This window comes from Furipterus horrens, unplaced genomic scaffold (genome assembly GCF_987537825.1).
Source record: "Furipterus horrens unplaced genomic scaffold, mFurHor1.1.pri manual_scaffold_6, whole genome shotgun sequence".
Lineage (NCBI taxonomy): Eukaryota > Metazoa > Chordata > Mammalia > Chiroptera > Furipteridae > Furipterus > Furipterus horrens.
In genome coordinates, this window is record NW_028327176.1 from 181,049,267 (window position 1) to 181,062,596 (window position 13,330).

The window sequence follows — 13,330 nt, forward strand, 5'->3', positions numbered from 1 at the left end:
TGACCACAGCATGCTGCAGCCCGGCTTGCAGCCAGCCTCAGTGCATATGGACAACAGACCCCGAACCCTGTGTTCATTTCCTGCACGTGGGGATGCCCATCAGGGGTCAGAATAAGACAAAGAACACAATCAAATCACATAGCAGCCCACCTCCCAACAAATGACAGTATCTCCGAAGTGACTGCTGGGAAAATTCCCCAGGGCCCGGGACCAAAGCAAGGGGCTACCCATCCCATCAGTGCATCAAGGGTTTGTCAAGGGAACTTAACGAGGCTCATCTTGGCAAGATGAGATAATAGCCTCCTCGCCTCATGGCAGGTACTGAAGAATAATAGAGAACGGAGCCAGTGGATAGGAGTCCTGGGCATGACCCGCCCTCGTTATGGGGGAAACACCTGACATACTTGCCCAGGTAGGGGAATGGGCAGTTCCAGGGATCTGGGGACCAGCATGTCTTGGGGTGCATGAGCCGTTGACCAGCCAGCTTCCAGGGTATTTATAGGAAGCAGTCTCTGTATTGGTCTCAATCTGGCTAACGGTCCAGCAGCGGTCACAGCATGGGACTGTCTCCTCCACAGCGACTAGTCCAAGGACACGGGTCAGCCAGTTGGTCGGGCTGAGTTTAGAACCTGGGAACTGGTGCTGAGGAAATAAGAATGGCACATGTGGACTGGATTTTGCCACTCTTCTTTATTTATTCCCTGTCAGTCTCCCACAGAAGAGTTGAGGCCCTCTGGAATGTTAGAACACAGACAGAATGGGATTGTTGACATAAAAATTAACAGTACAATCTGAAATCATTAGGGAAAAAAAAAGAGAGAGAGCTTCCAGTCCCAGGCGGGAGCCGTGAGCTTTGGTGCAGATAAGACCAAGTCTAAGGACCACACCAAGCATAACCAGCCCCCAGAATGGCACAGAAACGTCATCAAGAAACCCTGATCACAAAGATATGAATCTCTTAAGGGGGTAGACCTGAAGTTCTGAGGAACGTGCGCTTTGCCAAGAAGCACAACAAGAAGGGCCTGAAGAAGAAGCAGGCCACCAACACCAAGGCCATGAGCGCACGTGCTGAGGCTACCAAGGCCCTAGTAAAGCCCAAGGAGGTCAAGCCCAAGATCCCAAAGGGTGGTGACCACACAAACTCAGTTGACTTGCCTACATCCTCCCCCCAAGCCTGGGAAACATGCCTGTGCCCACATCGCCAAGAGGCTCAGGTTCTGCCGGACAAAGGCCAAGGCCAAGGCCAAGTACAAGGCTCAAACAAAGCCCCAGGCTGCAGACGCGGCTGCAGCTTAGGCTGCAGCTCAGGCTCAGGCTCCCAGAGGAGCCCAGACCCCTGCGAAGGTCCCACAGTAGAGGCCTCTGTCTGCTGACGTGAGGACAGGACTGGTGTGCCCCCTCCGCTGCTCTCTGCATGGTACCGGTGTCCTCCTACAGAGTTTGTGTAAATAAACCTGAGGCAGGATCTGTAGGAAGGGAAGAAGGAAGAAAGGAAGGGAAGGAGGGAGGGAGGGAGGAAGGACGAGAACCTACATTAAAATAGTCACTTTGTTTGAGCACTCATTTGAACATTGATGGATTTGCTAATAACAGCTACCATTTGTTAGCACCTCCAGTATGCTCGGTACTTTGCATCAAAGTGTGCTAATCCCCACTGCAGCATAGAAATTATGATTTCCATGTTTGAGATGAGGTCATGGAGGTTGAGAGAGGGTAACTAAACTGCCCAAGTTCACTCCAAGTCAGGATTGAAACCCAGGACCACCACTAGGCTTCAAAATATATTCTTTAGCGGCCCAGGGCCTCTCAGCTTCCAAAACCCCTAATAAAGCACGTGGGGTTTTTAAGAGAAATAAATATTTTCCTGGTATTAAGCTTTAGTAGAAGTCTACAACTGAGTAACATATCAGACGATATCTTCAGCTCCAGTCCTATACATGATGGTGGGGGAGGGGGGTGTCTTCAAATGCCCTTTCTTCACAAGAAGCCTTGGTAAAAGCTGGGTTGTTACGACTCAGGGAAGATGTTTCTTGGATTAGAACATAGTCCAAGAGCCTTATTCTCTTATCATTTAGCCGATAAAACAAAAGAACCTAGAGACATGTATTGCTAATGGGTACCTTGCATGATCTCTTCCAGATGCTACATGGCTTAGTCACATAATTTTTAGTCCTAGGCTAGCAAGGAAGGAGTTCTGAGGAGAGTGTCAAGTGCCACCATGCGGTGAACTCAATAAAAGATGGACCTGGGCAACGGAACTTAAGAATCCTGATTTACATTCAACCCCAGCTGAATGGCACCTCTGTACAGGACAGACACCACCGTGGCCAGCACCGAACTGCTTCGCAAAAGGCACATGTGAACCCACTCAACTATCACACAAGTATTTGGAAGAGGCCCTGGAATTCTGTGTCTGGAATCTTGGAGACGCTATATAGAACAGAAAAATTGTTACTCGGCTGTCCACACAAGAAAAGAATCAACACGTGCTGACTTTACAGTATGTGATTTAGAGAAACCGCATCTTGATTTGGCTCCGAAAGCTATCAGAGTGTGGCCAGGAGAATGGGACAGCACTCTTCTGCTCTGTTTGAGGACAGGCCTTGAATCTGCCCCTAGGCTGTTTCTGCCCTCTCAGGCCCTTGGGCTGAGGCAGAGTTCTGAGCTCTCAGGGAAGTGCCCTGGAGGTGTCGAGACAGTGAAATCCTGAATGCCAGTGTTCAGACTTTCCCCTCTCCCGGGAGGAATACACAGACTCACAGGAAGATGGCACATGATGCCTTTTCAGTGGCTCATGGGGCCCGGGAAGCCCATAGATGGCCCCAGGTCAGGACCCCTGGAGGGGCTGCCTCCCCTGCGTTTAAAGCACCAGGGAGCACCAGGAACAGCCTCTTACTGTATAATTCACTTCCTCAGTGAGCTAAACAGACCGAAGGCATCACCCAGCTGCTCTCCACTGACTCTTCTTCCCCAGCAGCGCGGGGGGCTTGCTGTTCCTCTACCTCCTCGCCAACACTTGGGAGTGGGAGATACTCTGCTTTTTGCCAATCTGTTGTGTAAGAAATGGTACATGACTGCCCATGGTTATTTTAACTTTTACTTCCTGATTACTAGTGAACTTGAGGATCATTTCATATGTTGATTGGTCAGGCAATTTTCCTCTTTTTTTTTCCTCCTCTACTCATTTTCCTATTGTGTAGTCTTCTTTTTTTTTTTTTTCTTTATTGGTTAATATTGATCTTTATACCTCTTTCATACTAATCCTTTATCTTTTGTACATGCCAGAACTATCTGCTCCAAGTCTAATACTTCTCTCTCAGCTTATTTATGATGTTCTGGGCCTGCGGGTGGTTTTACTTTTGTATACTCAAAACTATTAGATTTTCCCCATCGATAGACAAGTGGATAAAAAAGTTGTGGTACATATATGTAACGGAATAGTACTTGGCTATAAAAAGAATGAAATCTTACCATTTATGACAACATGCATGGACCCAGAGGATATCATGCTAAGTGAAATAAATCAGCTAGAGAAAGACAAAGACCATATGATTTCACATGTATGTGGAATCTAAAGAACAAAATAAACAAACAAATAAAATAGAAAAAAATATATTGGATTTTCCTTTATCAGTTAATGCTGTTTGAATCTTGTTTAAGAAATTCTTCCCTATCTTAAGATTGTGAAGATCGTTTCCTATATTTTCTGTGAAGTTGTAAGTTTATATTTTTTATAGTCAGATTTTTAATCACGATCTGAAATTTATTTTGGTGAATCATATGAGAAAGGATTTTCAGGTAAAAAGGGAAATTCTTAGTTCTTGTTGGCTGGTCTAACAATTAAATTGACACAAGACAATAATAGGAGAAAAACAAACAAACTTAATTCATACACACAGAGGTCTCATAAAAATTGGAGCCCCGAAGTGACTAAAGCAGGCTGTTTACACACCATTTTTAGAGAAAGAAACTGTTATTTGTGAAGATGGGACAGAACAAATGGGCTTCCTGGTGTGGGGGGAGTAAACTAATGAGGAAGCAGCAAAGTTTGTTCATACAGCTTTCTCAGCCTTCAGTTCCCTAACTCTGGGGACAAGAATGCCTTCTGTCCTGCGGGTGCAGGGAGGATACTTTCACAGGGAAGATTTACTTCCTGCTTTTGGGGGGAAAGGTGGGGGAGGGGGGATGGTAGGTGAGTCTCCCCGCCCCCTCGCTGTTTCTCAGGTAACTTTAATTCAAAATAATCAATATGCCATGGTGGCATCTTTTGGGGTGGCCTGACCTGAACCCGAAGAGGATCTAAGCTTATAATGACAGGCAGTTTGGTGTCATAAACGCAGTCAGCCTGCCTTGTCACTTACTAGCTGTAAAACTTTGAGCAGATTATTTAACCTCTCTGTACCTTGGTTTCCTCATACGTAAAATGGGAATAATAATCAGATCTATCTCATAGGATATTGTGAGAATTAAATTAATTAGTGCATATAAAGTGCTTAGAACAGAGCTTGGCATGTATTAAGTGTTCAACAGACGGCTATTATTATTATTATAAGCACACGCTTTTATGAAGATAGGATTATTAGAACTTCTTATGGCCAGAGGGCTACAACAGCAAGTAAAACTGCCCTCTCGGTCATCAACAGGAATGTGTGCGCCCACAATACAATACACATAGAAAAACAAGGACAGACGCAGTTTTCATTGCTACAGTGGCTTAGCCAATAACCCAGTTGCAGTTGTTATTGGCTTGGATCAATAATCTAATTTAGACCACTTTTAGTTTATTAAATCAAATCGATGTGTCACTTCCTCTGAGTTCCACCTGAGATGTTCTCTTAAACACCTGCAGGGGTCCCACTAATGAAAACTCTGTTGGGCACATTCAAGTTCATGTCACACCCTGTACCGGGCCGAGAATGTAGTACCAACTGGAGAAGTTTCTGCCCGGAGCGAGCTAAGACATGGTTGTAAACCAAGAGCTACAGTCACATAGTAAATGTTAGGCAAAAGCAAGGTTTCTCCACCTCGGCCCTGGTGACGTTTGGGCTAGATGACACTTTGCCGTGGGGACTATCCCGGGCATTGTAGGCTGTTCAGCAGCATCACTGGCCTCTATCAGCTGGATACCAGTAGCACAAGCCCCTGTCATGGCGGCAACTAAGAACGTTCCCAGACATTGTCATGTCTGGGGGGAAAATCGCCCCTGATTGAGAACGGCTGGACTAGAGGTTCCATCAAAGAGGAAATACTAACCTGTGTGAGGGGGCAGAGGAGGCCTTATGGAGGATGTGAAGGCGAGGCTGGCTTTCAAGGACTGGTTCCAGGAGATGTCGGGGGCTCGGGGACATTCTGGGTAGAGGGAGAAGCGGGGCACAGGCTCAGAGGCACAAGGAAGCACGACATGGTCCTTACGTCTCGGACTCAGCAAGGTTCCAGGTGAAATCACTCAGCTGAGGAACAACTTAAAAAGCTTTCTTTTTACAGAAACTTTTTTCATTTATAAATACGATTAATTGAGTTATGAATGAATATGTTCCTACACACACGGGCTGTGAAGTTTTTTAGACAAAATGATTTCTGATTCTGGGCCGTCACGAAGCTGCCAGGTCGGGGACACGGACTGCCCCAGGGTGCGCAAGGCTGATAGACGGGCCCTGCTGGAGGGAAGGGCCTGGCCACCTCCAGCCTTTCTAACCCTTGAAGGGTCTCAGGCAAGTCATGATTCTTCAGGGCGCTCTCACACTTACTCGATTCTTCCTCAGCCTTGGCTGCTGAATTCATTGCCCCGCTGTAAGTATCTGACCTGCTGAACTTGCTGACTCCAGGCCCAGCTGCCACTGTGCTCGGTCCTGGAGACACACCTACTGAGGCAGTGAGTGTGTGTCTGTATAACCTAAAGAAGTTGGCGTTTTGTAAGCTCTCCCTGAAACCGTGGCCGCACACAGCTCCTAGGAATTAAAGTCAACTCTGGGGAACTGATATTTTCTGGAGTTTTCTCACCAAAAGCCCCAAAGGAGGTGTGAGAAGGTCTAATACTCTACCCACCGCCAGGAAGGCGGACTAGGAATCCAAAGGCATGAGGTCCCTGGGACACAGGGAGAGGAGAGGCACCCAGGGTGCGTTGCGGGCATAGCATGAGTGCTGAGACAGTGTTAAGATAAAGCACCCACTCCTGGGCGAACGACAGTGGATTGTAGGTGGTCACATTGGAGCATTTGCAACCTCCCGTGTCTGGAAACATGGGCTCTGAGGCTCAGCTCAGTCCTCTCGGCTGGCCTCTGGCCGAAGTGCTGCAGGGGCTTTTCCGAAACTTCGCAAACACCTCACCCCTTGAGGTGCCCTGAATTGTATCCCAGCAAAAGATATGTTCAAGTCCTAACGTCCAACCTCTGTGAAGATAGCTTTCTTTGGACTTTGGGTCACTGCAGATGTAACCAAGCTACCTGCTGCCCTACTGGAATTAGGGTGGACCCTCAATCCACTGCCTGGTGTCTATAAGAGAAAGGAGACAGGGGTTTGGGGACAGAGATCCAGAAGGGCCACAGGGAAGAAGGCCAGGTAAATAGAGGCAGAAAGCAAAGCAATGCAGCCGTGAGGCAGGGGACATCTCCAGGAGCTGGGAAGAGGCAGGAGTCTTCCCTGAAGTCTTCAGAGGGCACACGGCCCTGCCCACACATTGATATGGGACCTCCAGCCTCCAGACCGTAAGAATAAATTTCTGTCGTTTTAACCCACTCGGTCTGTGGTGATTTGTGATGGCAGCCAAAGGAAACTAAGATGCCCCTCAACTCCCAAAACACCTTTCCTCGGAGCTCTTAGCCGTGGTAACCACTTCCTCAGCTGAGCACGCTGCTGCTGCGTGATGGGAAACCAGGAACAGAGGCGCTAGAGTGAGTCCTCGCGGCCCCTGGGCCGGCTGGCAGGCGAGGAGCCCCTGCTGACAGGAGCTGGGGATGGCAGCAGGGCACGCAGGGGAGACTGGGGACAAAGCAGATTTGATGGTGAGGCCTGCCACGCGCTTTCCCATAAGCACATGCGAGGGGAAAAGGCCACGCATGTGTATCTTTCTTTGGTTTGTTTTCAGAGAACGAGTAGTAGATAGTTATCAATGTCATAATGAAACACAACTTATAATGTTAAAAATGCATCACTGCCGTCTGCTGAGATTGCAGAATTTGCGAGACCAGTTTCCCACTTGGGAGGCAAAGATGAGGCAGAGGAGGGGCCTGTTCTCAGGACGATTCCAGGCCAGCCCTCTGCCACCACCCCACCCTTGCAGGGCAAGGGGGGCACCCAGCCACAAGCTGGTCTCTCCATCCTGACCCTACACCATGTCAGTGTTTTATGAAAAGCATGTGCATCCATGACCAGTCCAAAGACATCTGCATTACTTTCTATAATGTCAGCTGAGTGATTATGCAGCAAAGATGGTGTGACTTTAAACGTTTTTCTTACTGTCATGGCATCCATTCCACCTCCTAGCTCTGCAGCAACCTGGCTACAAATGCACAAGGTTTCAGCTTATCCAGTGTCTCTTTCTGGGAAGCCTACTCGGATGTCAATGTGGGTTGGAGACCACATGCGCAATAGATATTGAATGAACCGTAGGCCAGGCCATCCGAGGACAGGGGCCCAACCCTTGGTGAAGATCCTGTATGCAGCCCCGGAGTAGCCTCTCTCAGCTACCCCAGAGCCACATCTTCCATTAGGAACATGTTCCACTTTCCCGCTGCGTGGCAACTCTGATCCACGCTTCTCGGCTCTGCCTTCCCTGCGGTCCCTCCAAAACATTGTTCTTCCCTCTACGTCTTGCCCTTGCTCTTGACTCAAGTTTTCTGACTCAGAATGCCAGGCTCTCTCCACCAGACCGAGCTGCCCTTGGAGGAAACAAAACAAACAAAACTGTTCTCTTTTTCAGGAACCAAGGGTGAGTGTGGTCTTCTTCTTGATTCACGACAACAAAGCCACACTTCCCTAACTTCTCTTTTTACACAAGCTCTCTGGCTAGTGTGTTGCCCTATTGGCAATCCTTTCGGTGTCTTCAGCTTCCTAGTGTCCTAGGCAAAATAAATAATCGCAAGACAACTTTTTCCTTGCACACGAAACACCTCTCAAAAACCCTGCCCCTATGCCCATCCAATACACAAGATCAGTGAGAGGAGGCAAACAAAAAATGAACCCTAGTTAGCAGCCTTATGTGGGTAAGATATTTTAAGAATAAAGATTGTCCCAGTAGCAAGAATTGAGATTATTTGCTTAAAAATTTTCTTTTGAAAATGAAGGGGATCTCCATAGTCTATCATTTAATAACAGGAAGCACAAGCTTCTCTAAAATTTCCCATCAAAACAGTTTCATAGCAACAACCACTGAAAGGTACGGCCTCTGTTATTTCGATTTTACTCTCTGTTATGCAGTCTTTGTGACTCAATCTAGGTGGGTAATAAATGTCAAACTTGAGATTAAAATTTTTTATGATGTGTAGAAAACAGATATGAAATATACCTTTCAGACACTAAAAAGCAAGCAATTTATTAAAAGGCATTTGTGTAAGAATAAACCTATTTTAAGTTTTTCTACTTTGAGTCTTCAATAGTTCTGATCAAAATCTTTCAGAATTCAACTGGTAAAGGAGATGAACCCGAAACTTCACGGTAAAGTTATAATGAGTGAGCAATTCCAATCTTAAAATAACAAGGTCACTTTAACTAGATTCTAATAGTAGTAACACAGTCCCAGGATTGCCCTGTCTCTGGTCAAGGGCACCTGAAGGACACTGTGCTCAGAGGTAATCGCCATTAAAGTCCCTTCCTGATGATTAGAACTTTGTTTCCATACATACAACCTTTGTTAAAACTACATACCTAAAATATCAGCTTTTGTAATTAAGGACATTTTTACTAATGTTATTCCACTGAACCTGTTGAATTCAAGTTTCAGAAATCAGAGGTTATTTCTTCTCACTACTTTTAGCACATCCAACCACTCTTGCTCATTCTTTCAGGCCACATTTTAGAATCTTCTGTATGGACAATATTTATCTTTCTCTATTCTATGTAACATCATTACAAGTTTTTTCTATTAGATGGCTGAGAATTATGCACGATGCAGAGCGTGGGGACTGGAGGCCTCGGGCCAACAAAGAGGGATGCCAATGAAGACTAGGCTTTGGACCTGAGAGAGCTGGGAAGCTGCTTCCGAAATCTTCGCACGAAGCCAGAAGACTAGAGGAGCTCACCCTCAGTGAAAGACTAGGCTAGAAAAAACATCCTCCGATATCTTCCCAGCTCTACAATGATTAAGGTCAGTGAAGACCTTAATGTGAGACTGGTTTTCCGGATTATTTTCACACTCTGTACGCACATGGAAACCACAAGCCAAGAAATCAAAGTGGCCCTTACCTGGAGCCTGAAAGGCAAATATAAATCCTCTTAGGAAAAAATTATCCTCCATTTAGGTACCATAGGAGTCCCAAATTATATATTTCCAATTAAAAAAAAATTAAAGCACACAAGAAGCTTCTATGCAGGAGAATTAGTGGAAAGAAAAACTAAAGATTTAAATTCTCAAGAAATTAAAATACTGGAATTGTCAAAAACACAATATAAAGTAACCATGCAAATAAATGAAAGTGCAGAAATAAATGAGCAAGGAATAACAAAAAATTTTTAAATAACCACACAAACTTGAAAAATAAACAGAATTTCTAAAAATGAATCACTGCAATTAAAAATTCTGTGGGTGGGTTAAATAGTGGATTGGACTTAAAAGAGGGGAAGATCCAGTGACCTGTTATACTGACCTGCAGAAATTATTCAGAATGTACCGTATGGGAAATATGAGTTAAGACACAAAGAACAGAATGAGGAAGCCTAGCATAAAATCGATTGGGGGTGCAAAAGGAAGAATAGAATGAATAAGCAAGAGGAAATATTGGAAGAGAAAATGGCAGAGAAGTTTCCAGAACAAGTATCACCTCTTACTCAAAAATTAACTCAACATGAATTGCAGACTTATATGTAAAACTATAAAATTTTTAGGGAAAAAAAAAATGGAAGAAAAACCTCAGGTTCCAGAGCTAGGCAAAGAGTTCTTACTCTTAATACCAAAAGCATAGTCCATAAAAGGAGAAACTGATACAGTAAACTTTAATAAAATTAAAATATTTTGCTCTGCAAAGGACCTGTTAAGAAGATGAAAGACCAGCTATACACTGTGAGAAAATATTTGCAAACAACATAGCCAACAAAGAACTAGTATCTAAAATAAAGAACTCCCAACACTCATAAGTTAAAAAAAAAAAAAAGACAAACAGGCAAAAACCATGAAGAGACATTTCAACCAAACAGAATATGATAATGGCAAAATGACTACATGACAAGATGTTCAAACATCACTGGCAGCTGGCAGAATGGAAATTAAAACCACACTGAGATACCACCATACGTCTATAAGAATGGTTAAAATAAACAGTAGTGAAAACACAAACTGCTGGCCAGGATGTGGAGAACCGGATCCCTCATGTATCGCTGGTGGGAATCTAAACATGCGATTACCATCGGGCCCAGCAATTGCATTCCCAGGTATCTATCTAAAAGAAATGAAGACACGTTCACGCAAAACTCAGCCGCAGCTTTGGTAATTCTACACACTATATAATTTCACTTATATAAAATTCTTGAAATGACAAAATCATAGAAATGGAGAACAGATGAGCAGCTGCTAAGGTTAGAGAGGGAACAGAAGGCAGGGGAGTGGGAGTGGCCATGAAAGGGCAACATGAAGGGTCCTTGTGGTAACGGGAATGTTCTGCCACTTCCCTGAGTCAATGTCAAAACCCTTGCTGTGACAGCGTACTTAAAAGATGTTACAACTGTATGTGGCTCTAAAATTATCCCTGCACAGGATGTTATGCAAAGTTTTCTTTTTGCAACACTTCTGTAAATCTAAAATTAACTCGAAGTAAAAGCTGAAAAAGTATATGTAATTACTTAGGCCAGAAAACAAAAAAATAGTATTTTTAAGATACTACTTATAATAGAACATTAGGATAAGGAAACCAGGAATGAATATAACAAAAAGAAGTTCCAAAGCTTTATAAGGAAAATTCTAAGAACTTAAATAGAGGGATATGCTACATTTATGAATAGGAAAATTCAATATCATGATTTTTGCCCCCACAAAATGATTTACCATTTGAATGCAAAGGCAGTTCAAGTCCCAACAGAATTCTTTGAAAAACCTGACAAGTTGGTTTCAAAACTGCACAGAGCAAAGAGTGAAGAAGTCCCCAGTGAAACAGATGGGGGGACGTGCTTAAATACTTTCTCTAAAGCTACAGAAATGTAGATGCCTGGTATTGATGGTAGGGTAAACAATAAACCAATGGAACACAGAGCCCATGAAACAAAACCTACGCACATATAGACACTTATGTGACAGAAATGGAACTGTAGGTCAAGGAGGAATAGATGAACCATTCATCAATGGGTTTTAGATAAACATATGCATACGTTAAAAAAAAAAAGTGATTTTGGATCCCAATATCACACCATATACATGCTGTAGAGTAACAATTTAAATGTAAAAAACAAATCTTTATTTATAACTTTTAGAATATAGACTATATTAACAATTTCTTAAGTAAAATACAAAAGACATAAAACACAGAAAGGCTAATAAATTTGACATTAAAACTAGAACTTTCTACTTAAAATACAAAACCTAATTATAATCAAACACCTAGTCCTAACTTCCAGTTTACAGAAAACAGAGGTTACAGGACAACATGATACCATCAAATAATTCCAGAATGTGGAACATTCTATAAAACAACTGGCCTGAACTCTCCAAAAAGTCAATGTCATTAAAAAAAAAAAGAGGTAGAGCCAGATGGATGCATAAGAAACTCTTCTAGATTAAGAGAATAAACTGATAAGAACAAGCAATGCATGAACCTTGATAAGAGTTTGGATTTAAAAACAAACCAACCCCTAAAAGTGACATTCTTGATACAATCAGGGATATAGACTATATATTATGGGATTACTGTTAATTTTCTTATTGTGGCTCTTGCTTTTTAAGAAATGAGTGGTAAAATACTGAAAGGTAAAATGTCTTTGTATTTTCAATTTATTTTCAAATTGTTCAACAACAATGTTATTAACTGATAAATCCCAAAGGGATATAGATGTTTATGTTTCATGTGTATTACTATAAATGTATGAAAATTTGATACTAAGAAGTTGAGCAGAAATTTAAAGTGTGCCTTTCCAAAGGCATCAATAGAAAGGTGAAAAAATAAGCTACAAACTGAAAGATGATTGCAACATCTAATGGTAAATATCCACAATCTATATATTTTCAAAAAATAAAGTCCCTAAAGACATCTATAAGACAGCAACTTAACATAAAATGGGCAAAAGTCATGAAAAAGCTTTTCACAAGAGCAATCAGGAATGAATGTAATATATATGAAAAGATGCTCAACCTAATTAGCATTGAGGAAGTACAAATTCAAACAATATTTCCTCTCTAGTCAAAATGGATTAACAGGGACAGGATTTACCTTCCCCAACTGAAAACCTGTACAATATGCAGACAACGAAGTTTTTCAGACATTGGACAACAGCGAGTGCAAGACAGTGACTCTTCAAAGGAAAGACAAGTGCTACCATTGCCCGAACTTACTGCATGGAGTTTCCAGTATGTCGCCCTAGGATAAGCACAGGCATTCACAGAGCCTGGGAGCCTCCACGGTAGAGTTTAGAAGAGCCAAGTCCAATTTTGTAGGGCACAGTGCTCAAGAGAGGAGGTAGCTCCAGAAGGAGTTCAGGATCTACAGAGGGTTCCCCTGAGTCTTCAGCTGAATACTAGTCAGTGTGAGCACCTGAGGGCACTACCCAAGGGTAGGAGAGAACCACCAGGTAAGAGCAGGTGGTACAGTTAAGGAGCGATGCAGGGCTTAGAACAGTTTTCATTCCCAATAGCCAGAGGGAAGAAATCTCATAAGAGACCAGGCACAGGAAAGATTATCAGAAGGGTATTACCTAAACAGTGGGCCAAATTAGTCCTAACTAAAGACTATTCTAGTCATTGAGCTTAAAAGAAAGCTATGTAAGCATCAAACTGCTTCCAAGTAACGTATTTAAAGGAATATATATATTTTTAAAAATCCAGCACTCGAGAATGTAAAAATCAAAATTACCAGGCATGCAAAAAGAAGGAAATTAAAGTTCAATGAGAGAGGTTGGCGAGGGGGCTGGGAATCAACCAACAGAGACCAGATGACACAGATGACAGGATGGTCAAGAACATTAAAACAGCTATTAT